Source organism: Saccopteryx bilineata, chromosome 6 (genome assembly GCF_036850765.1).
Source record: "Saccopteryx bilineata isolate mSacBil1 chromosome 6, mSacBil1_pri_phased_curated, whole genome shotgun sequence".
In the NCBI taxonomy this organism is placed as follows: domain Eukaryota; kingdom Metazoa; phylum Chordata; class Mammalia; order Chiroptera; family Emballonuridae; genus Saccopteryx; species Saccopteryx bilineata.
The window spans coordinates 10,595,219-10,621,935 of NC_089495.1; positions in this window are offsets into that span (position 1 = coordinate 10,595,219).

The window sequence follows — 26,717 nt, forward strand, 5'->3', positions numbered from 1 at the left end:
CTTGGACCAAAGCCCCTTCTGACGCCATGTCTGAAAGATTTTTCTCTGTGTGATGACCAGCTCTCTCAGTTTGCCTGGTCCTGTCTTTTTTACTTGAAAATGCTCATCTGCACCCTGCCTTTTCCCAACCCAACTCTGCCGCCGGCCACAAGCTGTAAGTCAGGCCTGACCCGAACTTGCCTAGTGCCAGATCTTATCAATCCAGCACACAGGTGAGCATCAGTTAGAGAGCAGACAGGGGTCCCAGTTTCCCAGTTCAGTTTCTGGGAGAAATAGGCGATTTCTTCCCTGAGCTAGTGTTTAGTGTTATAATATTATGCTGATAAGGCACAAGTACCAATTTTAGCTATATTTTCATAACTATAACTGTTTGTATTCTTTCTTAATCAAAAACATATCAACAAAGAAATGAACAACCTGATATAAATACTTACTATAGTTATAGATTCTGCCTAAATATATACTAAAGAACAAATTAGATCTTCTTGAAATTGAAGATTTAGGATGGTAAGAATGAGTATTAGTCCCTTTATTCAACTTATTATAAATAATTATGCTTTTTAAAAAGTATGGTGAGAACAAAATAAGGAAAGGCTATAGTCAATGAAGTGACTTAATTTTTTTAAATAAATGGAGCAAATTAGTTCATTGTTGTCCTTAGTTCTAATTCTGATACACTGAGAGGTCAAATAAAACTTAAGAAAATTGCTAATGACCAAACATGGTGAATCGTTTCTTAACGCTTATATGAAGATAAAAGTTATAGAGGTATCTCTTCTACAATAATAAATTTACAAGTATAGCTAACTACTCGCAAGTGTTTCATTTTTTACTTTCGGAAATAAATTTCTGATTCATAGTTGAATAGTTAAGCTAAAATGAAAACTTGACTTTTATACAATATTTTAAAATATAGTCTTCTCCATTAAAATATATACTTCAAAGTGATATTTTTTCCCTTCAGGATTAAAAACATAATAATAATAAGTAATATCTAATATCGTATGTCACCAAGTCTCCATTACCCACATTTGGAAGAACTCATGTTGACAATTCTTCATCGAAACGTTTAATCCCAGCCTAATATCAGCCCGCCACCCTCTTTGGGCTGTTCCCTATTACTGCCAATCGGCACGCGCTCACAGAACGCAAACATATTTTAATATGAGTTCTAGCAAAGCATTAGCAGAAAGGTACACCTCCCAGGGACACTTCGCATTCTATATTTGCAAGTCAAATGTAAAGATGATTCTGGATTATCAGTCCCACCATAGGTTTCCATTCGGACAGATAATTGAGAATTGACACTACTACTACTGTATTCCTAAACTATATACCGCATGTCGTCTAGGAAAGGGAAAGAAGAAAGAAAAAAAAAAAAAAAGATTTCTGAAACAAATTAAGATGCGGGAGCCAGAAGGGACTGTGGAAACAGTGGATCTTTAAAAAGGAGGGAGCCGGGGCTGACAGATGTTTTTACCTTTTCTTTCTCCGGGAGAATACGAAGTTTTAAATGATATGCAGCCAGAAGCAGATGAAATTATAGCTCTCAGACGCTTCGGAATGCTGAAACAGACCCGTGATTGATTGCGAGGCACCGTCGCTGCCGGCAGTTTTTGTGGGCACATTCTGATGATACAGTTTCTCAGGTGAACTCCGAGTACATCAGTGACACACGCTACGTCTCAGACACATTGAGTGATTTGGAAGCTAATAATTGATGAGAGCTTTTGGAGCAAGTTATTAGGTTTGAGGCAGGAGAGATTTATTTTGTTTAATCCTGGATCCCTGGCTGTGTGTTCTGTTTATCGCACCTTCCTTGGCTGGTAAACAAATAGGGAAAACTCTTAATGTAGATGTATCTTCCTTATGACAACAGCGTGTCATCCACCACCTGGGAAGGTCTCTCCCCGGAAACGCTTTCCCTGGTCGGGGGGTGGGCGGCCCTTGTGTTTCTTGAAGAAGAAGACAGGTAGAGTGAGTCGTCTCAAGTTGGGATGCCGTCAGGAGTGACTGACAGGCAAGATGAAGTGGTTTGTCCTTAATTAGGAGATTAAAGGATCATCTACCCCAGAACTTAGTAAATTCCTGATATTTCTCTTTCAAGTTGAGGATAATAGTATTATTATTATTGTTATTATTATTGCTTACAGCGCGGTGTGCTTCTGAGCTTTGTAGATTCTGTAAGGGGCCGGTCGAGAGGAAATGCGCATGTCACGAGGCAAGGTCTAAATCCAATTTTTCCAGTGTGCTTTGGGCCGCGTTTTATCTTCAGAACCCGCTGAATGCTGCAGGTCCCCAACTTTGTGGACATTAAATACACTTCCAGTAGTTTTACTTGACAGCTGACTTACAATGAAAAAAATTTCAAGGTGTATACATCTATTTTATACAATATTCTTAAATCATTTTCTACCTATATTTTCTCATATCTCTGTTTTTTGTTTTTTTTTATTGTATTGATTAGAAGGACAAAGTGTGAAAGTATGTTCTGTGTTTTATTTGTCATGTCTCTGGCCATTTGTTGGCGTAAAGAAGACCCACTGAGATGCACCCTTCTTCTTCTGAAAAATGCACATCTGTACAATGTGTAAAGGTGGTGATGGGGAAAAAAAAAGGTGGTGATGGAACAGTCTCTCCACCTTGTCTCGAAGGTACACCAGGAAGCCTTCACCCGCGGCCCGTCCCTGCCATGGTCTGCCTCTCTGACATTTTCTCCTTAGGAGCCACTGCAAAGTTCTTGTGTTCCGTGTACATAGCCCTGAGAACAATTCTACTTCTCAGACCAGGAGCCCGAGTGTGGGAACAGACTGGTCTGCTCAGATCACCTTTCCGGGTGAGCACACTCATGCGTTCTCTCTCCAGCAAACAGACACAGCGTCCCCGTCCTCCTTCATGCCCTTCCACGAGTCCAAAATGTGTTATCCAGGAAATGTGCACACACAATACCATGACATGGCCACCCTGACAAATTAGCATCCTGGTGATTCATTTAACAATCAAAAACATTTCATACATCAAGATTATTTTTTATAAAAAGCCGTTCTACTGAAATGGTACCTTAGACATGTTTAGATCTTTACAAAAGGAGGTTCGAGTCTTTCTCTCTCTATTTTTTTCAAATATACCCAACCTGCCTTCGGCAGAATTTTGGGGGTGGGAGTGGCTCCCCTGCCCTTGCCCTTCTCTGTGCACTTTTCCTAAACATTCTTTGTGGCAGCAGAGTGCTTGGAGCCATCTGGACTCAAAACCTTAAGCATCTGTCAGTCGTCCCTCCCCTTTGCCACCCATATTGACGCACCACATGTTGTCCGTTCTTCCCTTGAAATCCTGCTCCAAATCACGGTTTTCCCTTCTATTACCAAGTAGAAGACCTTCTTGGTTCAAGACTGTATGCCCAGTGTGCTCAATTTCCGCTCTTCATTTGAGTTGATTGCAGTAACTCGTGTATTGTTAATCAGATGCTCTTCCTTTGCTTCTCTTACACATACTAACAACGGAAATGTGTGTGTGTGTGTGTGTGTGTGTGTCCTGTGTGGGTGTGTGTGCTTTATTTGTTTGTTCGCTGGTTTTGCTTTCTTTCAAAGGCAGCATTCTAGGCCCTGGCCAGCTGGCTCAGTGGTAGAGTGTTGGCCCAGTGTGTGGAAGTTCCAGGTTGGATTCCCAGCCAGGGCACACAGGAGAAGCGCCCATCTGCTTCTCCACCCTTCCCCCTTCTCCTTTCTCTCTATCTCTCTCTTTCCCTCCTGTAGCTATGGCTCCATTGGATCAAAATTGGCCTTGGCACTGAGGACAGCTCTATGGCCTCCACCTCAGGCACTAGAGTGGCTCTGATTGCAGCAGAGCAATGCCCCAGAGGGGCCGACCATTGCCTCCTGGTGGGCATGCCAGGTGGATCCTGGTCAGGGGCATGCAGGTGTCTGTCTCTCTGCCTCCCCACTTCTCACTTCAGAAAAATACAAAAAAAAAAAAAAAAAAAGAACAAAAACAAAGGCAGCAATCCGGGGGAATGAGAGAACACTGCCCAGGGAGGGAGACAATCTGGGATTTCATTCTAACTCTGTTTTTCACTGATAAGCTTTAGCCCAAATCTCCTACTTCCATAGACCTCAGTGTACTTATCTATACAAATGTTGAAGGACTTGTTCAAGGGACTGTCCTTTGAGTTTCATCATGAAATAAAGTTGTATTTGAACTAAAGTCTAATATAGTGCCCAACAGATTGAGATTGCTTAATAAATGGTCAATCTTATAACATTCTTTTGTAGAGAGATACGGTCTGACGGTAGCTCTCCCACATTACCGGCTAACTTATATGCTATGTGCTATTCACTGCACTCTTGTCTCTGGGTGAATTCTCTCAGAAAAAAATTCTCTTTTTCTATGGATTACTCTTCCTATTCATTTTATGCATCTGAAAGAAAATCTAAGAATGGTGCAGAGGATTAAACGGATATACCTGCCCTCAGAAAAAGGTCAGAAATGAGTTTTCACGGTGACTCATTAAAACACCTGAGCCATTTTTTCCGATAGATTCCAAAAGAAGCATACATTGACACATGGAAGAGGAGGCCTTACAACCAAGAGGGGACAGTTTCATGATGAAAAACAGGTGGGAAGGTGGTCACTTGCTTATCACAACCGAGGATGTCAGAACTCGGGTACATGGAGAGGGTACATGACGGGAAGCAAGCGAGGGAAGTCCACAGAGCTCCAAAATATGCCTAGCGATGTGAAACGTCAGGGGTATGGTGGTCTGAAAAATCTCTGCAAAGAACAGTTCGACCACCAGGTACCTCTGAGCGCTCCACAGCTACGGGCCTCCTCTTCCTCCCCCGCAAGAGAAGAAGAAGGAGACGGTGGCCCAGCAGGCCTCTGACCCGGAGACACCGAGACCCCCAGAAGGCAGAGCTGAGCTCCTCGAAGACTGAAGACTGGAGATGGGGCGCTATGTTCTAAACGACCCAGTAAGGAAGCTGCATTAGACGCTCTATAAATATCCTCTAAGCACTGGGTTTCTCAGAGGCCGGCACACCTCATACCCAAACGTGGTTTTCAAAAATCACACGCTTTTTTTCTCTTTTAACGACTTAAAAATATAATGCGTGCAGTGTGTCTCGTCAGCATTTCCCGTGGCGACAAGGGTGCCTGGGGTTCATTTTGCACTTCTGCTTTTCCCATCCAGTGTGAGGTGACACTTTCCGTTGACTATGAAACGTGCTAACCTAAACAAGCGGCGTGCCGCGCGCGTGGGAGACGGTGCGTTTACGCGGCACCCAGAGAATGTAGGCCTTGTGGGAAACTCCACAGGGGGGCTACGGTCATGCACAGAGAAAAAGGAGTTTTTCCTCCCAAGTGGGATTTGGATTATAACAACATGAATATCTTGAATTTAAATAATTTTCTTTTTGAGGAATTGAAGTCCTAGTTTGTGAAGATTTTTGCAATTTCATCATAGCAAACAACTTGTGCCACTGGCCTGCATAATGATAATAATAATAATAATAATAATAATAATAATAATAATAATGTGATCCCCAAAAGGATGGCACTGAATTGGAAATCAACTTTCAACACATTTGGGCTGGAATGCTCCGCAAGGGAATCACTGAAAATCCTCGACCAGGAGAACTCCCTGGGAAAACCCCCCCTACTCTGCTTTTGTTCCTGAAGACTCGAATCGCATGACGGTGACTTGTTGACCCGTTGAAATGCCCAGTGCACGCTCACCCTGATGCACTGATCTATTCTGGACCCATGCAGGACAGAGAAACCTGAAAAATTACATTAAAAAGACATTTTCCTGCTATCATGTGCAGTTGCCTAACAAAGAGGGGAATGGATATTCAAGGACAGCCTCGTGCACGTCCAAGGCTTTGATGTGTTATTAGATATACTCCTAGTAACAGATTATAGAAATGATCCCTCGCCACATACTCCCAGGTACTTCTCCAAGCAGCTCTTGTTATTATCTAAGTCTCAGAGACGAACACACAGAGGCTTGGAGAGACCGAGTCCTAGGGTCCATACCGCGCAAGGACAGGGACGAGTGGTGGCAGGATTGGGGTTCGGGTCGAACACTCAAGTCTCTGCTCTGCCGTAAGCTACCTGCAATTTAATAATTACTGTATTTTGCACAAGATACTCCTCCTTCTGTCAGGGTGTAGACTCACTCCTGTGACTCTTTCGATGAGGAGCGCTGTTAGGAATCGAGTCACAGGTACCAAGCAGAAGAACTCTGTGTATTGATGATATATCAGGAGTCCTGGTTGATTTGTTTTTTGGTTTTTTTTTTGCATTTTTCTGAAGCTGGAAACGGGGAGGCAGTCAGACTCCCGCATGCGCCTGACCGGGATCCACCCGGCACACCCACCAGGGGGCGATGCTCTGCCCATCTGGGGCGTCGCTCTGTTGAGACCAGAGCCACTCTAGCACCTGAGGCAGAGGCCAAGGCGCCATCCCCAGCACCTGGGCCATCTTTTGCTCCAATGGAGCCTTGGCTGCAGGAAGGGAAGAGAGAGACAGAGAGGAAGGAGAGGGGGAGGGGTGGAGAAGCAGATGGGTGCCTCTCCTGTGTGCCCTGGCCGAGAATCGAACCCCGGACTTCCGCATGCCAGGCCGACGCTCTACCACTGAGCCAACCAGCCAGGGCCAGCTGGTTGATTTTACAAGTTTACTGAACAAGAATGAGAAATTGTCCTTTATTTTTTTTTCTGGGTCACACCCATGGGTGGCATGTTTCTACTCCCTCTTGGCAGAAGCAGAAACAAATTCTTAAAGATAGATACTGAGTTACCTCAACTCAATGATCCCTGGGTTGAGTAAGCCTGTGTTACGTTTCTGCTCCTCCTTGGAAATCCACCACGAACTCCCAAGGAGGTAAGGGGACCTCTTGATAATCAGCCTTTGCTTTTATCCCTGTAACCAACATAGGTCTCACATGAAATAAATGGTATATGTACAGTTTACCGTAGGTGCACACTCAGAAATTTAAAGTTCCACGTGGCACGTTGCGCGTGGGCTGGCCCCCAGGCCACCCTGGCTCCCTCCTTTGATCCCTTCTGGTCACACTAATCATGGATTGTGAGGCGTGGTTCTGCGGGAGGTGGGCAAGGCTGCTTTGAGCTTTGGAAACCACTGGCACGTTCCTGGGGGGGGGTGATATCAGAACATTTTTATGTTTATCTCAATCACTGCGGAGAACTTCCTGGAGAATAGCTTTTGTCAGGGACATAGGGCAGGTGCTCACACAGGTAGTATTTGCAAAGTGCGGACTAATGCACTGCATTCGGCAATGGTGACTAACACCATTCAGAGCCTCATGTCTGATCAGCTCATGAACTGGACTTGCAGGTTTCTTTTGGTGGAGGGTATTATTTTTTCAAAATTAGGCTGTTAATATCTGTTTTTGTCCTTAGCATTTCTGGAAAATATTATAACAGAAAAGTATATTTTTAATATTCAAGATGCTTTTCCTGATCCTTGATTCAAATGCTTAAGCCATAAGTCATTTGTATGCATATGTAAGTGTGCAGATCTGTGTGCGTGTGTGTGTGTGTGTGAGAGAGAGAGAGAGAGAGAGAGAGAGAGAGAGAAAGAATGTTTGAATGTAAATAACTCTACTATACACCTTACATATAAAATATAATTTCATTCCTTTTGTCAAATACCAGATAATAGCAAATATATTCTAGCAAATAAGGAAGAAAATAAGGCACATTTCCTTGTGCTTTTTTATTTATTTTTTTGCTTTTTAATTTTTTTTCATTTACTCAAAAACATTTATGACATGAGTCATACTAGGTCTTCCAAATGGTCAAATTGGTAGACTTGCTTTGACAGAAAACTGCAGTTAATGTTTCTCTCGTTGGGTGGCATGGCTAAGTGTGTCAAGGAGAACAGATGAAAATAAATCACAGCACCTCATCCTGTAAGCATTCCCAGTGTCATTACCGGTGGCATCTCTTCAATATCTCTTTCTTTATTGTTTTAAACTATATATACATAATACAGAGATATAGATAACAGGACAGCAAATCCTAGAGGGAAAGGGGGAGGGAGTTAGGGGGAGGGGGACAAAGGAGGATATAAAAAGGGACACAGGGGTGGGGGTGAGGGAGTTATAAGGAAAGGGCAGTAGAGTCACTTCCTGAGAGCAAGCATGGCATTGGAAGTATTTCTATATTCAAATCTGAGTCTCCCCAAACTGGACTCTTCACAAGCAATTGGCTGTATTGTTGGATATCACAATGTAGAGAGCTTCATATGCACACATGCATGGGCACACATGCATGGACACACACACACACCTACACGTCCTCTTTGGTGACCCAGGATAAGGCTAAAGTTTGTTGAGGGTGCTCTCTCTCACTTCCCAACTCTTTTTCCCTAATGAATACAACTATCCCCATGCGAAGTATGTTTGATTTTTGCATGACGGAGACTTCATTTGATCTGGTGCTTGAACGTTTGGTCTGGCGCCATCTTGTTCCTTTCGTGTTGGAAGGGATCTGTTTTCTAATGAGTGTCCTTAGAGACTATTAGCCTGGGGTTCAGACCCTTGGCCTGACTTTTTAGAGACTTCGAGGGCACATTTAGGCTCTTCATTCTGGAGAGTCCTATTGCTACTGGAGTATATATGTAACGAAAACTGTGTCCAGGCAGGGGCCATGTCCTGGCAATTCAACAGTGAATGAGATAAGATATTGTTCTTGCCCCCATGGAGTTTATAATTTAGTGAGACTTGTTGTCAAGTAATTAGTGAAAAAAGAATTAAATGAAGCTGGAAACAAAATCATAACCCTGCTGACTGGTCTCAAGTTCATGACTTCTCTCTTCAAGCAGGCCCCTATGACGACAGCTCAGCTGTCATACCACAGAGCCCTCACTTTTAGATGACTGTGTGATACCTTCTTCGTCTCTGACAGCCTCCCCTCCACACTCACCCTCAGCTTTTTCCACCTTCCTACCCTCCACTATGTGGGCACTTAAACACTTTAGTGATTGTGTATTTCAGAGAGGAGGAGGAGGGAGGAATAAGTAACTAGTAGAGCGCATTAGAATAACAGAGACTGAACCCAGCCTGAGATGAGGAAAGGAGATGCTTTGAAGTAGATAGATATCAGGACTTATGTAGTTATTAGAGTAAAATCTAAATCACTCTGCTCTGGAACTGGATCTTCTCAGGGTTGCCTGAAAAGCCCTGCGGAGCTGCCCGATATGTCAGGCATGAAGAGAGGAAGAAAAACAGACGGGTTCAGTTTCCTGGGGGGAGCTGAGAAAGAATAGACTTGTTTCCTGCTGTAACCTAGTGAGCTTCTTCAGTAAATCTGTTCTATTGCCATGAACAGGTACAAGCATAATAACACAGTGTAGGGCCAAGGTGGCTTTACAGCTGTGGGCATGCAAAACGGAGTTTGTTCTTATATGCTAATTTATTAATTGCTGTACTATTTCCCATACGAACAACTGTAAACCTACTTTTTCCTCACCCTGTAGTTTGATGGTGAGCTGAATAATTATAATGTTGTTGTTACTTATGATGAGAGATAAATTGAGAAGACCCAGGAGAATCTAACCCTTCCTGAACCTAGAAAAGATTCTCCCTAGAATTAAATAATATGATCATATGGCTATAATTCTGAATCAGATATTGTGTACATTTCCAGTGTTGACTTGCCATTTCCCTGGGTGGATACTGTAAATCCTTTATTAATTTGACCTTCTCTGAATTGCTTTGTAATACAGTGTTTGTATGAGAAAAGAATGCTTGATGCACAAAAATGAATCTCATGGAAAATGTTTTTTGTTGAAGTTCACAACCTGTTGAACAACCACTTTGAAGTATTAGCCTATAAGGAAGCAAGTCATTTTTAAGGAAGAAGACCTAAATGCAAACCTAGCTCTAAGGACTTATATACCCTGGTATTGTTATGTACTGTTCAATCGGTTTACTGAGTCACCCCTACCTTTATTGTTCACCTTAGCCAAATTACATGTCATCACTTAACCTTGCTAAGACAAAATTTAACTGCTAGTATTTTTCTCATTCTCCATGGCAGAATATTTTAAAGTATAAACCTTTCCTAGCATTTTAGCTTTTACTACAATAGTAATAACAATAATAAGCACTAACACTTATTGAGTGATTCCCAGGTGACAAATGGACCAAATACTTTAAACGCACTGCCATGGTGAGCCCCCATCAGCATGGAGAGGATACTATTATTTTATTCACTTTAAACACAAGAACATTAGGATTTGTTGAGATTCAGAAATTGGTCCCAGGTCACATCACTATTTACTGCTTGAGCTCGGATACTAATGGAGTTCCGTGGAATTCTAGAATCTATTATCTTAGCCGCCAAAAATCAGTTGCTTCTCATGCTAAGTGGATGGAAAAGTATTATTCTTTTTTTTTTTTTTTTTTTTTTTTGCATTTTCTTTTGCATTTTTCTGAAGCTGGAAACAGGGAGAGACAGTCAGACAGACTCCCGCATGCGCCCAACCGGGATCCACCCAGCACGCCCACCATGGGGCGACGCTCTGCCCACCAGGGGGCGATGCTCTGCCCATCCTGGGCATCGCCATGTTGCAACCAGAGCCACTCCAGCGCCTGAGGCAGAGGCCACAGAGCCATCCCCAGCGCCCGGGCCATTTTTGCTCCAATGGAGCCTTGGCTGCGGGAGGGGAAGAGAGAGACAGAGAGGAAGGTGCGGCAGAGGGGTGGAGAAGCAAATGGGCGCTTCTCCTGTGTGCCCTGGCCAGGAATCGAACCCGAGTCCTCCGCACGCTAGGCCGACGCTCTACCATTGAGCCAACCGGCCAGGGCCAAAAGTATTATTCTTAAGATTTGGCTTCACCTGTCCTCATTCCTAAGATTGTTTTACTGAAGGTGCAATTGGAATATAAAAATTTGAAACCAACTTTAAATAACTCAACAGGCCACTTACTTAATTACTAAAACACATTAAAGCAGGGTTCGGGAACCTATGGCTCGCGAGCCTGATGTGTCTCTTTTTATGGCTGCATCTGGCTCGCAGACAAATCTTTAATAAAAATAATAATAACATTAAAAATATAAAACATTCTCATGCATTACAATCCATTCATTTCCTACTGCTCATGTTCATGGTTGTGGGTGGCTGGAGCCAATCACAGCTGTCTTCCGGGACAACACCAAATTTTTATTGGATAATGTGTAATGTACACAGGTCATTGTATGGTTGTCACAGAATTACATTTTAAAATATGTGGCATTCATGGCTCTCTCAGCCAAAAATGTTCCCAACCCCTGCATTAAAGTATTCAATATAAACAAGTTATTTTATTCACAGTTCCATACAGTGACTTATATTTCCAACCTGGGCTTTCCTTTGTGGATTAACCAGGTGAGGTCAACTTTGTAACACACATCCCTAACATCTCAATTGCCAAACAGAACACAGATCAGTTCAAGTTCCGGTTGTAGTCCGGTTAAAATGAGTCCATTCCCTGTTCTATGTGTTAATGGGCATCGCTCTTTCTGTCTCAATCTCTGCCATTCCAGTCCTTGAAATTCTTCTCTATCTCCTGCACATTTGATCAGACACTGCATGCAAAGAGTGTGGAGGCCAGAGGAGATCAGGAATCAGCCTACTTCACTTTGCCTACATACTACTGGCCAAAAACTCAATTAAGACCACACCTAACTGCAAGGGAGGGTGAGTAATGTAGTTTGGCCGTGAGGCTGGCGAGAGACCATGAATATTGGCAAATAACTAGCCAGTGGGTGCCGTGCCCTTATAGACCTTTAGCTATACTGACAGAATATTCAAAAAGTACTCAGGCTGAAAACCATTTCCAGCTTTTCATGTGCTTATTATAAACTTAGGGAAGATTTCCTCTTAATATGTGTGTATTTTACATGTTTTTTTTCTGAACTGAGTCTGTAGACATTATAATTCACACTGCCATTATCTTGACTGATAATAATTAATAATAGTTTATAAATTTATTTGTATTTTTTTCCTTAAAATTATAGAACTTCCCATGTCTCTTAGCCTTACATATATCTCCAATACCTCGCAGAATTCTTTTATTTTATAGTGTCAGAGGGCGATATATGGAATTGAAGAGGAATTTTATGCCTGATGGCTTACTAATTAATGTGGATTAGATTCTAATTTGTGACAATTTCTTCAAATTGAATAATGTTTAGTATATCAATTTTACAATATAACTTAATAAAGATTTGACAGTAATTTATAAACTTGAGCGTTAACACCCACATACATATGAATTGTTCAGTGAGTTAGGAATCTACATGTAAAGAATCAAGCTTTTTTTCATTGTTTCAAGACTTAGCATACTTTGCCTGACCAGGCAATGGCGCAGTGGATAGAGCATTGGACTGGGACACAGAGGACCCAGGTCCTGCTTGAGCATGGGCTCATCTGGCTTGAGCGCAGGCTCACCAGCTTGAGCTCAGGGACACTGGCTTGAGCATGGGACTATAGACATGACCCTATGGTTGCTGGCTTGAGCCCAAAGGTCAATGACTTGAAGCCCAAGGTTGCTGGCTTGAGCAAAGGGTCACTAGTTCTGCTGGAGCCACCCAATTAAGGCACATATGAGAAAGCAATCAATGAACAACTAAGGTGCTGCAACAAAGAATTGATGCTTCTCATCTCTCTTCCTTCCTGTCTGTCCCCATCTGTCCTTCTCTCTGACTCTCTCTCTCTGTCTCTGTCAAAAAAAAAAAAAAAAGACAACATATTTCACTTCAATGTATATTCCGGACACATCCCTATCACAACTGATTTTGAATATGTATTCCTGGTACAAGGCATTGCTTAGTGTATGAGGATAGCTGATGTAAACATGCGGGCTCCATACCTGGTTTCTCCACACACACCCCCCACTTCAACTCTTTACTTTTTTCTCATGGATTATTTATCTTGAAGTGTTGATGTATTTTTGATAAAATTAATCTGCTATTCTGCTATTCTTTTCTCAATGGGTCATTACCATGAGATTTCATACCATTTTCTCATTTGTTCTTCTTTGAATTTTTGCATCGTCTTCATTTTTTAAGTTGAGACTTTATAACTTGCAACATCTCAAGTGCATAGTATACCAAATTCAGTATAATGAGAAAATGTAACCTTTTTTTTTTTACCTGTGAAAGCTCTCCAAGACTCTTTGATTTCATATAATATTACTTTTTTCCCCTACAGCCTTGATGTAAAATTTCTTGTTACTAATGATGGTTTAGTCATAGTTGTATCTCTATAAATTTGACTCTAGTGTTAAAAATTCCACCTTCTGGACTCTAGTCCCATTAACCCTCTTAGTAGAAATCTAAAGTATATGTGGCCAAAGGAATAATATTGGGAAAAAATACTATTATAGCATACACAGAATTTAATAGGCCCATGATATTATTTGCTTAATGAAGAAATAAAAATGAATGACTCTATGAATCTTTATTACTGTCAAGACTGTGTGTTTAGAAAAGAAGATCAAGGGACCAAAGTGTCATATTCAGAAGGTGATGGCTCTAACCCTTGCACAGTCACCGAAGGCCAGTTCCTTCTTGTGGCTTCATTATAGATGTCATTAGATTGAAAGTATTAGGCCCCCTTTTCGGCTTTTACATATAAGACTGTGCTTAAATATAGAAGAAACTAATGGATTGAAAATATATTACAATTTTTAAATAATTTAAAAATGTTCAGTTACTCCACAAAAATTAGATACAATGGGGAAAATATACAGCTATCTAAATACGTAGTTGGAAATTAAAATTTGGACTCTAAAATTCAAACAGAGCTTCACACTGGATTTGCAGAAGTAAAGACCATAGAAGAGAGTTGTAGGACCATGCAGAGTCTAAGGGGAAGCTTGTGCGCTGGGCTGTACATTCCCCCAGTGACCGACAGCGCCTCCAGTATCATTCTGCAAACGAGAGACTGTACATGTGTTCTGTTTAAGGGTTTCCAAAGCAGTTGGGGGATGGGACCCCCCTAGGGACTTGGAAGGGATTTGATTTTCGAAGCCGAAGTGCTATTGAGAAGGTCCAGATATTGAAAGAACGTATGAGAAAATCTATATGGCAGATCAATTCCACAAGTACTTTATAAAAGCATCGGACAAAAGTCTCACTTGACACAGAATATAGAAGTTCTTGCCAAAAATTTGTCAACACACACTCGATCTTGCGGACAAAAATATAGATTTGAACTTACAGAGGGTGATGTTCTGTCAAAGCGTGGATCACTCCACAATGGGGTTCCGCGGTAAATTCCAAGAGGCTCATAAAACCCACCGCTGCTGTGATTCCTGAACATGAATAAACAGTTCATCCACAGCTCCGCTAAGATATGAATCTGAGCTATGACATGGGTAATAAATTAGTCTATGAGCTGTTCAATAGAGAGTTATAAACTGTTAGCCAAGTGCTCGTGAATACTCTTTCCGAGACCATTCTGTGATCCAAGCAGACAGTTCTCTGTCAGCCTAAATGGATGCATGGAGGGTATAACAGGTGTGCCTGGGAGGACCCTGTTAGCTCATTAGTGGTGGCAGCAATGCCTGTTACAAAGAATTAACATTTATGAATAGTCCGTGTTCTGCAAAGAACGTGGGAACACCTGGCAGTTCTCCAAGTGCATATGAAAGTGAGAGCAGATCTATACAGCCGTCGGCCGTGTGGCACAGGTCAGGCAGAAGATAGTGGTGTTAATCTAATGTTATGGTTAATAGATGCCTTGCACGTATGGACAATTTATAAAGAATTAAAATACAATAAAATCTAATCTATGCAAAAAGCGTTCCAACAGTAGCTTAATAGTTGATCATTTCAAAAGCATTCTGAGAATTTACGATGGCTCAGGGATATAATTCTGAATCTTGATTAGTTCTTCGTAAATATGTTGTGTGGGTTACTAGCACTTCCTTGTGGAGGGCACCATGGACTATCCAACCCCTATTTCTGCTCCATGGCTGATATTGCAGAGGGTGACGGTGAAGTCTTTGATTTCAGCATTAGATTAGCTCTCAAATTCAAATAAACAAACAAAAAACAATCCAAATCCCAGTGAGTATGGATTAAAAAAAGGGTGTCTCCTAAAGAATAATTGGAGTAATCTTTCAGTAATGAAGAAGGGACAAACAATTTAACAATGTTTTCTTCTCTAAGTTTTTCTGGCAATCTACTAAATAGTAAATGCTTTAATTCTAAGACCAGGGGAAAATGTGATTTTCTTAAGTAGTCCTGTAAAGAAAGTATGTCTCTAATGATTCAGAATAGCAAATTGGTCTAATCTGCTTTCTGGCCGGTTTCAACTTGTGACTTGTATTTTTCTGTGAGATTTTAAATAGGTGGTGGAACAGAGTATTAATGACAAGTTTCTTCAGTCTCGGAAATCCTGGGTTCAAATGCCAGCTCCACCAGTGACTATCTTTGTGACTCTAGACAACACAAAGCTCTTCTGGTCTCTGCTGCCTCATTTGAAAAATTGTGAGCATAATTATCCTTTATCACCATGAGGATGACATGAGATCGTACCACGTACAAAATTTAGAACAGGGCCCGACACACCCTGAGTGTCGGTAAACGTTGGCTGTTATCAGCGCAGTTACAATGATGAGGATGATGGTAGGAACACCCGAACTGCCGCTTTGTGCCCATGCCATTCCGTGATCTCACCTGCTGTCTCCTCCACCTGGGAGCCCTCCTCGATAACCTACCAGCCAACCTTCTACTGCTTTCTTTTGTAATAGGTACTGGCTTGTTGTTTGCTTTGTTTTATCTATTTTTAGTTTTAATGCCATACACACACACACACACACACACACACACAAACTCGCATGGGGGGGATTTAAACACTATAGAAGGATTTACATGGAAAGTTATGCTTCTTCATCTGTGTACCAACCTCCAATCCCCCTTCCCAGAGATGTGCTCTCCATATTCCAGCTTGTGTGTCAGTACGTGTGTCTGCCACACAGACCTCTTATGCAAAGGAGGGCACAGAGAACATATTGTTTTGCTTTTTCTGTTGTTTAACATGTAAGCTGGAACTTTCCCATATCAGTAGCACAGTAGATGGGCTTTACTTTGTTAACAGCTGTATGATATTTTATTCTATGAGGGTCCCTTCCACAGAGGGCAGGTCTCCAGACAGCCCAGGGGCGAAACAGTGACTTTCCACACTTTCCTGACACTTTAATCTCTACAAGATGTCCACTCAATAGAGAAGAGATAAGGGGGCATTTCTCAAAAATTCAGTTATGAACAGTAAACAAAGGAGGGAGGAGAAAAAACCTATAACCTATGACCTCTCATACATTAATAATTTTTATCCAAAATATAATACAAAAAAATAATTTTTGAACAACATTTCTCTATGTGATTTGAAAATGTATAGTTTTAAGAGAGATTTAGCTACCTGCTAGGTGAACCAAAAACTTTTAAAATTGAACATGGGGTGGCTATTCGGTTAGTGATTAGAACTTTATCTTTCGCTTATAAAACACTTGACAGGGCGTCCTTCCTGTGCGCGTGCCAAAGGTTATGCTCTTCACAAGGCGCCAGTCATGTTGGATGAGGACCCGTTCTAGTAGCTTCATCTTATCCAACTCAATACGTCTTCAGTGACCTTATTGCCAAATAACGTCACATTCTTAGGTGCTGGGATTAGGATTTCAACATGTGAAATGAAGGGTTCTACAATTCAGCTGGGGACACTTGGGAATGCAGTCCCCACTGGGCAGCGCGGAGACAGGGGGGCTCGAGGACGCGAAGCCGGCAGCTGGTCTCGCTCATCAGGATGTTGTGTCAGCCTAGCCTTGGAGCTAGAGCTATGAATTAATTTTACTCAATGCTTAAAGTCACTTAATCATCTCAAATTCTCACATTGTTTTTTAGTTGAATTTATTGGGGTGACATTGATTAACAGAATTGTACAGGTTTTAGGTGCCCGATTCTACAACATGTCTCTGTACACTACATTGTGGGATCACTAACCCCCCCCCAAGTCCAATCTTCATCCGTCACCCTTCATCCCCCTCACATCCTCCTCCACCAACCTGCCAGCAATCACCACACTGTTACCCATGGCTGTGATATTTTTTCTTTGTCCTTGTTTGCTCTGTCCCTCCACCTCCCTCACCCACACCCCCCGCCAATAGGAGACAGCCTGGTCTCCGTGTTTGAGTCTGTCTCTACTTTGAAATACCCTCTTTGTTATATCAAAATAATACCCAAGCTCACAAACACCATGTGATATATTTTATGTCTAGTGTACTCGATGCTCAACTAGGAAATGTAGCCAATAGTACAGCATGATGACTTATAGTTCACATCACTATATTGTATTGTATTTGAAAGTTGCTAAGGGAGTAGATCTTTAAAAAAGTTCTGTCACAGGAAAAACATTTTGTAACAATGTGAGGTGATAAATATTAATGAAACCTATGGTGGTAATCACTTCACAATACATACATATATCAAATCATTATATTGTATACCTGAAACTAAAGTAATGTTATATGTCAATTATATCACAATAAAACTGGAAAAATATGAGACCAATAATATATATTTACATTCTGTAATTCATATTCTATCCCACTGATTCAATGGTCATTAGAACCACACAACTTTTGCATTCTGTAACTTTATAATAGAGAAAACAATATTTTAAATAATTCAGAATGAACTAATGTATTATAATATTAATAACACATATTCAGGGCTTCCTAAACTCACAACTAACTTACAAAGTAGACACTATTTTCCCCTCTATTTAAGGAATGAGGATAATAAGGCAAAGAGAGGTTGAGTGACTTGCTTAATGTCACAGGGCACTTAAACACGTAGCAGCATGGACTGAAATTCAAGTGCACCTAATTTTCAGGATCCGTGACTTGAAACACCATGTGATATATATATATATATATATATATATATATATATATATATATATATATATATATATCTCAGGTCTAGTGGGCTCAAGTATAAAATGAGACTAACAACATCTGTGAAAAAGTTTTCCATTAAACAATGACGTATAACTCTCACCCAGTATCTGGTATGAATAGGAATTTCAGTAAAACATCCTTCTTCTCCACTGCGTCCTTTGTGGTGGTCAGATCGATTCGGTGGTGCAGAGCGCAGAATGTTAATAAAAAGAGTTCATAGATAAACCCAGTCAATCACTATCTTTGACCTCCCATAATTTGCAAAATATTTTTTGTGTCCTTAATGAAGGCATCCATTTACATAAGCCAGAGTCCCCTGCTGTGCGAGTCATCAGCATTAGGCAGGTTCACCTTTAAAGTATTAATGAGTCTCTACTTTCTCCTCTGTAATATCTCAGTGGGCAGCTTTGTGGCTTTTTGATCAAACTGCTCTCTCATTGAAGGCGCTATCAGTGGAATTCATCAGTCTACATCTAGTCTGCTGCGGTCCCCTTTCATCCCAGGATCTCTAAACCCTCAGATATTAGCACAAATGCAGATCTCAAGTCAATATTGCAGCTTGCTTATTTTTATTTGCGACTATGCCCTCTCCCCCCCCCCCCCCCGCACTTTGTAACAAGAAAGTAACAACGTGTTCATACTATCATGTTTACATTGCAGCACATTTTCTACACAGGGACTTTTGTCGCTAGTCCAGCGATGCCCTCGTTTGCATCCTGCTCTTTTCCCCTGCCACTGCCCTGTGATCTTCGCTGGACAGCGGTGGGACAGGAGTCTGTGGACCTAGGACTCACTCTCTTTGCTCTGTTAGCCCAGGACGCCGTGCATTTTACCTCCATCCACTGTCATTGATTGAAGTTCTATGTGCAGGTTGAAACTCAGGCGTTATATAAAAAAAAAAAAAACAACAACCAAAAACGTGTTCAGAAAATAAATTTTACTAAATGGTTACTCTGTGGCAGGCCGTGGGCTGAGAGAAGTAGGGGGCCAAAAAATGCTTGCTGAAGCAGTTAATTTATAGCGATGCAAAAAATCAACCACGAACACGCTGTTTTAAATTGAACAGGCAGGGATGGAAATTATATGTTACTCCAGGCAAAACAGCATTGCCAAACTTGTCTACAAAACACTAGTTTCTTCAGAGATGTTTATGGATATTTGACAAATAAAAAATATATATATATTGAAAGGATTGGGGGAAGTATTTGCTGAAATAAAATGGAAAGTTTCCTTTTTGCAGGAATGCTATGGAGATGTACCCTTGAAACCTGTGTTCCCATGGACCCATGTCACCCCCCTTAAATTTAATTTCTAAATTAAAAAATAATAATAACAATAAATAAATAATCTACAAATATTTTTAAAAGAATTGTTGGAATTGTAATCTATTTTGCAGTGATTCCCTGAAATTATTAATCAGAGTAATTGTTACTTTCTACAGGACATCTACTAATATGCCACAGTACCAGTGTGCTCACAAATTCTGACATGAGGAATGCGGGAGAAATTTCCAGAAAGGGAACTGTACATTTGCCAATGAACTTAATGTCATCTAAATACATGTTTGAAAAAAAAAACAAAAAAGCATTCTCTCCTTTTTTTTTTTATTACTAAATTGAATCTTTATCCTGGCCTACTCTTTTACTGGTTGAGGAGATTTTTTATTACATCAATTCCAGGAAACTCAACTTTAGGTTATAACACCATCAGTTTGAGATTTTCCTCTTCCCCGCCATTCCCCAAGTGGCGTCAAAGTGCTGCTGAGCCTCCGTAGCATCTTAGCTTTGGGATCGGACATCTGGTTGTCATCGTGTAACAGTCCCCACCGCTTCCAGCTGCGGTTTACACAGGCCCATCTGCTTCCCAGTCATTGTTATTCTTCCCCGGAACGCCTGTCTTTGCATCTGGCTCCGCAGACCACATGTCCACACCATGTCCACCACAGCCTCATCTCCTCCCGACCGAGAGACGCCTTCCTGTCAGCCGGCTCTCTTTTAGTTAATCCCTGGGCCTCTTCTCAGAACTATGGCGAGATTACGTTGCCCCCGCGATATCCTTCTGAGTCCCTGCGAAGTCTGGGAAGGCTGCCTGAGGCCATCACTGGCCCTACAGTTGTTCCCCTGTCCACTGATACAAGGGACCGCCTAAAAGGTGCTGTCCCACAGGCTCCAAATAGAAAGTCTCCATCCGAAGGTTCCCCCATGGACCTGGGCAGTGAAGCGTTCTATGCTGGATGGGAAGGCTGGGTGTTGGGTGGGTGGGGGGCTGGGCTGTGAATGGCTATATTGTAAAGGGTCTTACCACCAAGGCCATGCTCCGACCACTAAGAGCGGCTCCCTCTTCAGTGGTTTCACACTGAGGCACTCACAGCCCCTGCAGGGGGTGGAAGGGTGCATCTCAAACGGCATCTTTACTTTATCACCTTTAAAAGTCAACAGTAAAAATTCACGTTCTAGCATCTTTGTGCCCTTAGTACATTCCAGAAATTCAACTGACAGTTTATAAAACAACTTTTTTCAAAAATATATTGGCATGCATTCTGTTATGTGTCTCTTGCAAATGTAGGAACATTGTTCTTGACTTAGATGCTTGGAGCACAGAGGAGCCTAAGGAACACTAATAAAGCTATTTAGTCATCACATGGGGCAGATACCATCGAATAGACAACCTTGCGAATGAGCAATACAAACTTTCCTAAAAAAATGAAGGTGATTGTCTCAGTGCGAAACAAACAAGACTGTGAGATAGCGTCTGGTAGTCTAAGAGCACCTCGTTAGGTTCACGGACAGAGCAGGAAAGTCACTGTGTGTGTATCTTCAGGAACGAGACATCGATGGCAGCCCATAGGCTGGAAGGAAACTGGTGTGTCCTGGGTGTCTGTCGTATACCATATACTTGTTACCCTGTGCAATATGAAATTTAAGTAGGTACTACTATTACTTCTATTCTAGATAGGAAGACTAGGTATCCAAAAAGGGGAAATAACTTGTCCAGTGTCCTACAACTCTAAGGGTGACACTTATATCTCTATCTGTCCACAAAGCCCACGCACCTTCAGACAATTTCCTTCTCAGAGACTTATATTCTCCAAGAGATAAAAGGAAATACGCGCGCGCGCGCACACACACACACACACACACACACATCCACATACATACATATATACGCACACAGAGCACATCAGCAACTGAAAATTCATTGCAGTTCTGAAAATTTGAGAAAGGAGTGCCGTGGCCAGTGGCACAGTGGATCGAGGGTCGCCCCGGAGCATGGAGGTTGCCAGCTCAACCCCTTAGAGTTGCCGGTCTGAGCCCCCAGTCAGGGCACATACGAGAAGCAATCCATGGCAAAGTTGAACAATGAGTTGATGGTTCTCTCTCTCTCTCGCTCTCTCTCTCTTCCTTTCAAAAAAAAGAGAGAGAGAGAGAGAGAAAGGAATGATTAAGCATCCATACTCTTTCTTGTCCCTTTTTGCAACTGGTGTGTGTCAAGGCACGTGTTTCAGGTGTGTGAAGAAATAGGGGGCCACCTGTGTGCCTCCCTGTTTTCCCTTTTCTCCTGTCGGGCTCCGAGCATCCTCAGGCCTACCCTGCTCATGTCAGAGCCAGTGTCACACTCCCTGTCCCCACCAACCACGGCAGGCGACTCTGACACTTTAGGACGTGTCCATCTGTCTAAAATTCTCATTTTGTGACCCCTTCCTCGGGAAATACAGCCCTCACAGGAAACTTGATACTTTATTCAACCTTTTGGAATAGCCACTTAACAAAGTGTGCCTTATAGGGAACAGACCGGCTTCTGGGCTCCTTTCCCAACTACCCCCGAGCTTCCCGCCCCGAGAGGAGGCCCTGTCCCCTGGGACACAGCGGCACGTCTTGTCAGGCCAAGGCGTCTGCAGCGTTGAAGGCCTTTGGAGGATAAGAGGAAGGGAGATCAGCTCTCTGAGAGCAGGGATTGTTACCCCTTCTGTTCCTTGGTGTGTCCCAAGAGCCTGCCACTGTGCCTGGAACACACTGCACACTTGAATGTATTTGTTGAATGCACGACGAGCAGGGAGAAAAGGAATGGAAGAGCTTTCTCTGCTGCCAGTGCTTTCTCAGTGTGCTGCCTGGTCATCCCAGGTGAGACCGTGGTGGGAATATACAGTTCACTGTGCCCTTGTTTAAGATCCTCGTTGAGTCCAACTTTGACCCTTGTGAATACAGGAATCAAAACCTCACTCATTGCCCATATTCTAGCTTCTGTTGCTGCTGCATTATTAGAATTTGTCATTTGTGTGGGGTTCAGTGTCCACATTTTCATTTCCAGGGTGGGTGACACAGGACGTCAGGATTGTAGACCGTCTGAGATGGTCAGATTGGGGCAACTCATTAACCTGTTTAGCCCGCAGGGGTCAATTACCCCTTCTCACTGGATTTCTGCCCTACACGCTAAATCTACTGCATTGTTGGGTAGTGGATATATCACGTGTTGCATATCTGAAAGGCATATGAACCCTATAAAAGTTGTATATGCCCTGAAGTCAATCATTAGATGTTTCCTGTTGTTTGGACGTTAGCCAGCCACCGAAATCGGTTCAGGTCTCAGGATAGTTTTCCGTCCAGCCACTAGATGTCAGGAACAATAAGTCAGCTTGCGTCTACGTTATCAGCAGAGAACCACATTCCAAAACTGGCTTTTTCCATCTTTCTCAGAACTGACATTCACCTAGTCAATAAATACTCACTGAGCACCTACTATGTGTCAGGCACAGCGTTAGGCATTCGGAGTGTATCAGGGTATATGGACAATAACAGCCTAAATAAGAAAAAGACACGGGTGGAATGCAGAGGTACAGACAGATGAGGAAGGGCTGGAAAACAGAAGGAGGGTTTGAAACGGTGGGAGGAGAGCCCCTGGCAGGCTGTGGCGGGTAGAGTGGAGAAGAGCAGGTGCCGGAAAGCGTTGGTGTAGAGCCGGCGTCCTCCCGAAAGCGGACGCGCCACGCAGGATGAGGTCTGCCAAGGATTTATTGTGGGAGCGCCCATGAAGGAAGAAGGAGGCAGAGCCAAAGAAGGTGGGGGCAGCCTTCAGACGCCAGGAAGCCAGGTCCCTAGGAAGTGGAAGGGGAGCGCAGACACTGAGTGAGAAGGATTTCACTTTGCAGCGCCCCTCTGCGGGGCCAACAGGGGACCTGGATAACCTTGTCCGGGGAGCAGCCCCGTGTCTTCCAGGCACGGGCTGCCCCTGCGCCCCCCCCCCCCCCCCCCGCCCCGTGCGGGCTCAGGGTGCCCTCAGGAGCTGACGGAGGGGGCCAGCAGGTGGCGCTGGTCCGTGATGATGGCCGCAGCAGGCTATCTGCATGGGGACTTTCACAGTGGCCCCAGAATTCAGGAAAGCTAGGGGTCGGGGAGCAGAGAGGGAAGGGACGGGAGCGGAGTTGTCGCCTGTACTGAGTAACACAGCCCTGGCCAGGGCACAGCACCCAGCAGGCTTTCACTAACTGCTCTCAAAACACTTAAATTATTTTATTTCTTTGAATTTTTTTCTTATTGATTCTCAGTGATATAACTATATGTTCCTTAGTATTAATAAAAATAATCAAATAAACAGATCAACTGTCCCCTCTAATATCAACATGCAGAAAACTGGCATCCCAGGAGGCAGCGTCATTGCGGCCGGCAGAGTGCAGAGCAATGTGGCTGGCCATGCCGGGCTGACCAGGGGCCTCTGTCTTCTGGGTTAAATATCAATATCAATATATACTTGCTCCTGCCCAGGTCTCCATCCAGGGCGGCTGACTCCATTCCCCTCTAAGAATTTGCATCCACGCCCGCAGACACCACCCACGCAGGGCTGGCAGACTCCATCTCTATTTTTATTAGACATGACTTACAACATATTCTACTCGATTCTGTATATCATGAAATCTTCACTAGATTTATGACTTCACAGACATGCCAATAATTCTAGTTTCCTGTTATACACATTATTGTTATCTTTTTCTTTTGGAAAAAAAATAATACATAAATATTTGATCACCATGATAGGAGTCTTTATAGTATCTATGGGGCTCACATAAGCAGCAGGCATTTTTACGGCGGTAGCAGAGTTTATCTTATAATATTTTATCTGGAGAGATGCCGCCAGAGCTCGCAAACCAGAGACAAAACATCGTTCTGATAAACTATGAAATGGAACGAGTGTACCAGCATTTCCCTACTCAGAAACTTCTAGCAGCTTTAAAGGTCGGTTTAGCAGTTTCCAGGGTTTGAATGTTTGAGTAAAACTTTGCTAAAAACAAATGCGCTAAACGGGTGGGCTGAGACCCTCCTGAGAAGGACCCTGTTGAGAGTTTTGGTACTTCCTCCTGTGGCTCCAGAGAAAAATCCCAAAAGGGTATGATTTTTATTTTTCATGTATTGCTACATTTTTTGAGACATCAAAATAAGAAAGTCTATGGAATATAAATAAACCAAAGATTACCAAGTATATGTCAATATTCAGTCAGGAAAAGAAAAAAATATATATATTGTAAACATGTGATTTTCTTACCACTCAAATAGGAACAATATATCCTTAACCACTTTCTCTTAAAGACATAGGAATCTTTATATTAATTTATAAAGACAGATGACTAATCACTACTGTTTTATTCTAGTAGAAAATTACATGCCAATAATTATATAAACTATAGATTCTTGCTAATAAGTTAGGAATTTGTGAAAGCATGAAACATGGAAAAGAACTGGGTAAGGGATTGAACCAAAGCTCATTAACAGCCTGACAAAGACTTTTTTTTACATAAATATTTTATTTATTGATTTTACAGAGAGAGGAGAGAGAGGTGATACAAGAAGTAGCAACTCATAGTTGCTACATTTTAGTTGTTCATTGATCGCTTGTCACATGTGCCTTGACCGGGCAAGCCCAGGGTTTCAAACCAGTGACCTCAGCGTTCCAGGTCGATGCTTTCTCCACTGCACCACCACAGGTCAGGCCTGACAAAGATTTCTTCTCTCTCCCTCCCCCTCTCCTTCTTCCCCTCTTCCTGTCTCTTCACCTCTTTCTCTCCCTCTTTCCCTCCCTGACAACAGAAAACCACAAAGAATTTACTGCTAGAATTTGAATCCAATAACAGACTCATATTCTGTTAAAAAAGAACTACTTTAATTTGGAAAAGATACATATTTTGTGATTTAAAATTCTTTGTTCTTTTAAAGTAGACAAGCATTAAAATGTACTCTTAATTCACTTCTGCTTGCTGAGTGAGCCCCGTTCCTGGTACAAATATATTCTTCAGAATAAACCTGTCCCAAATATCTTGGGTTAAAAATTGTTGGAATCTAGAGAAATGTGCTTTCAGAAGCTGAAAAAAAAAATTATTCAAGATATCATATGAGTGTAGTTTGCACACTGAGAAACTCAGAGATGTATTCATAAATCCTACAGAAATTGAGGACTCAGAAAAGAGGCCATTAATAAAATTGAAATTCCCCAAAGATTTAATATTATGAAATGCACACTCGGTAATTCCACAGCAGTCTCTGATACTTGCCTTTGTGCTTCTGTTCAGCTGAGGAAAAATCCTTTTACATTTCCTGCTCCATGACGTTTCCTGAAGTCTTGGCTCTAAAGGAAACAAAAAAGTCTCGGGAATGTGCTCTCATTTATTTGAATATGATGATAGCTTCAGAGGTAAGTAAAGGTCGTGGTAAACAAACTCCGCCCCAAGAAGATGAAAGGACACCACAGAAATAAAAATAATAATTGCTTCCCTTTAGTAAACTTACAACTAGTTTGCTTTTAAATAGAGCATCATTATGTAGAAGTCATAGCAACCAAGAACTAGAGAGGGACGGCACAGGCATGATTTACATCAAGACCTTTGTTGTACGAAAGAGGAAATGTGCCCGAGAAGGTAAATTAATACACTAAATGTCGGGTTGCAACAGATGAAAGATTAAGGAAGTAATTGTGGAGATGCCAATATATTATTATTAAGGCCTTCAGAAGATTCTATGTCCTATTTTGCTTTTCAACCATTTAGAACGTAACTATTACTTTTTGAATTGAATAGATTTTGGAGGGTTATGTTTATTATAGAAGTAATTCATCCAAATGGTTTTTTTTTAATACTAGCAATGCTGGAATACGTAAAATTGTACAATAAAATTCTTAATCACCCTGAGTCCCTCATCGCCTTACTTCCACTCTCCCCAGACCATGGATAGTACAAATTTTTAGTTACTCGTTGGTGATAACATTGCATCATGTATTTATTTTTCTTCTTCTTAACTTACAAGATTTATGGAGAATCTACTGGCTTCCAGAGAAAAAAAATTCAAAAATATAGTTCATCAATGCTACTTTCTGATTTATTAATTGTATTCTTATCTTTATATTTATATTGTGATTGATTATTTCAGGTTCTATCAACAGGTTGTTCTAAAATAAAGTTCTGTGAAAATGTCAAGGTTTTGGCTGTAAAGTTAAATAGAATTATTGGACCCATGAAATACAAAGTGTAATCCAAAGTCGCTTTAAAAGAGATGCTACAGGCCCTGGCCGGTTGGCTCAGCGGTAGAGCGTCAGCCTGGCATGTGGGGGACCCGGATTCGATTCCCGGCCAGGGCACATAGGAGAAGCGCCCATTTGCTTCTCCACCCCCCCCACCTCCTTCCTCTCTGTCTCTCTCTTCCCCTCCCGCAGCCAAGGCTCCATTGGAGCAAAGATGGCCCGGGCACTGGGGATGGCTCCTTGGCCTC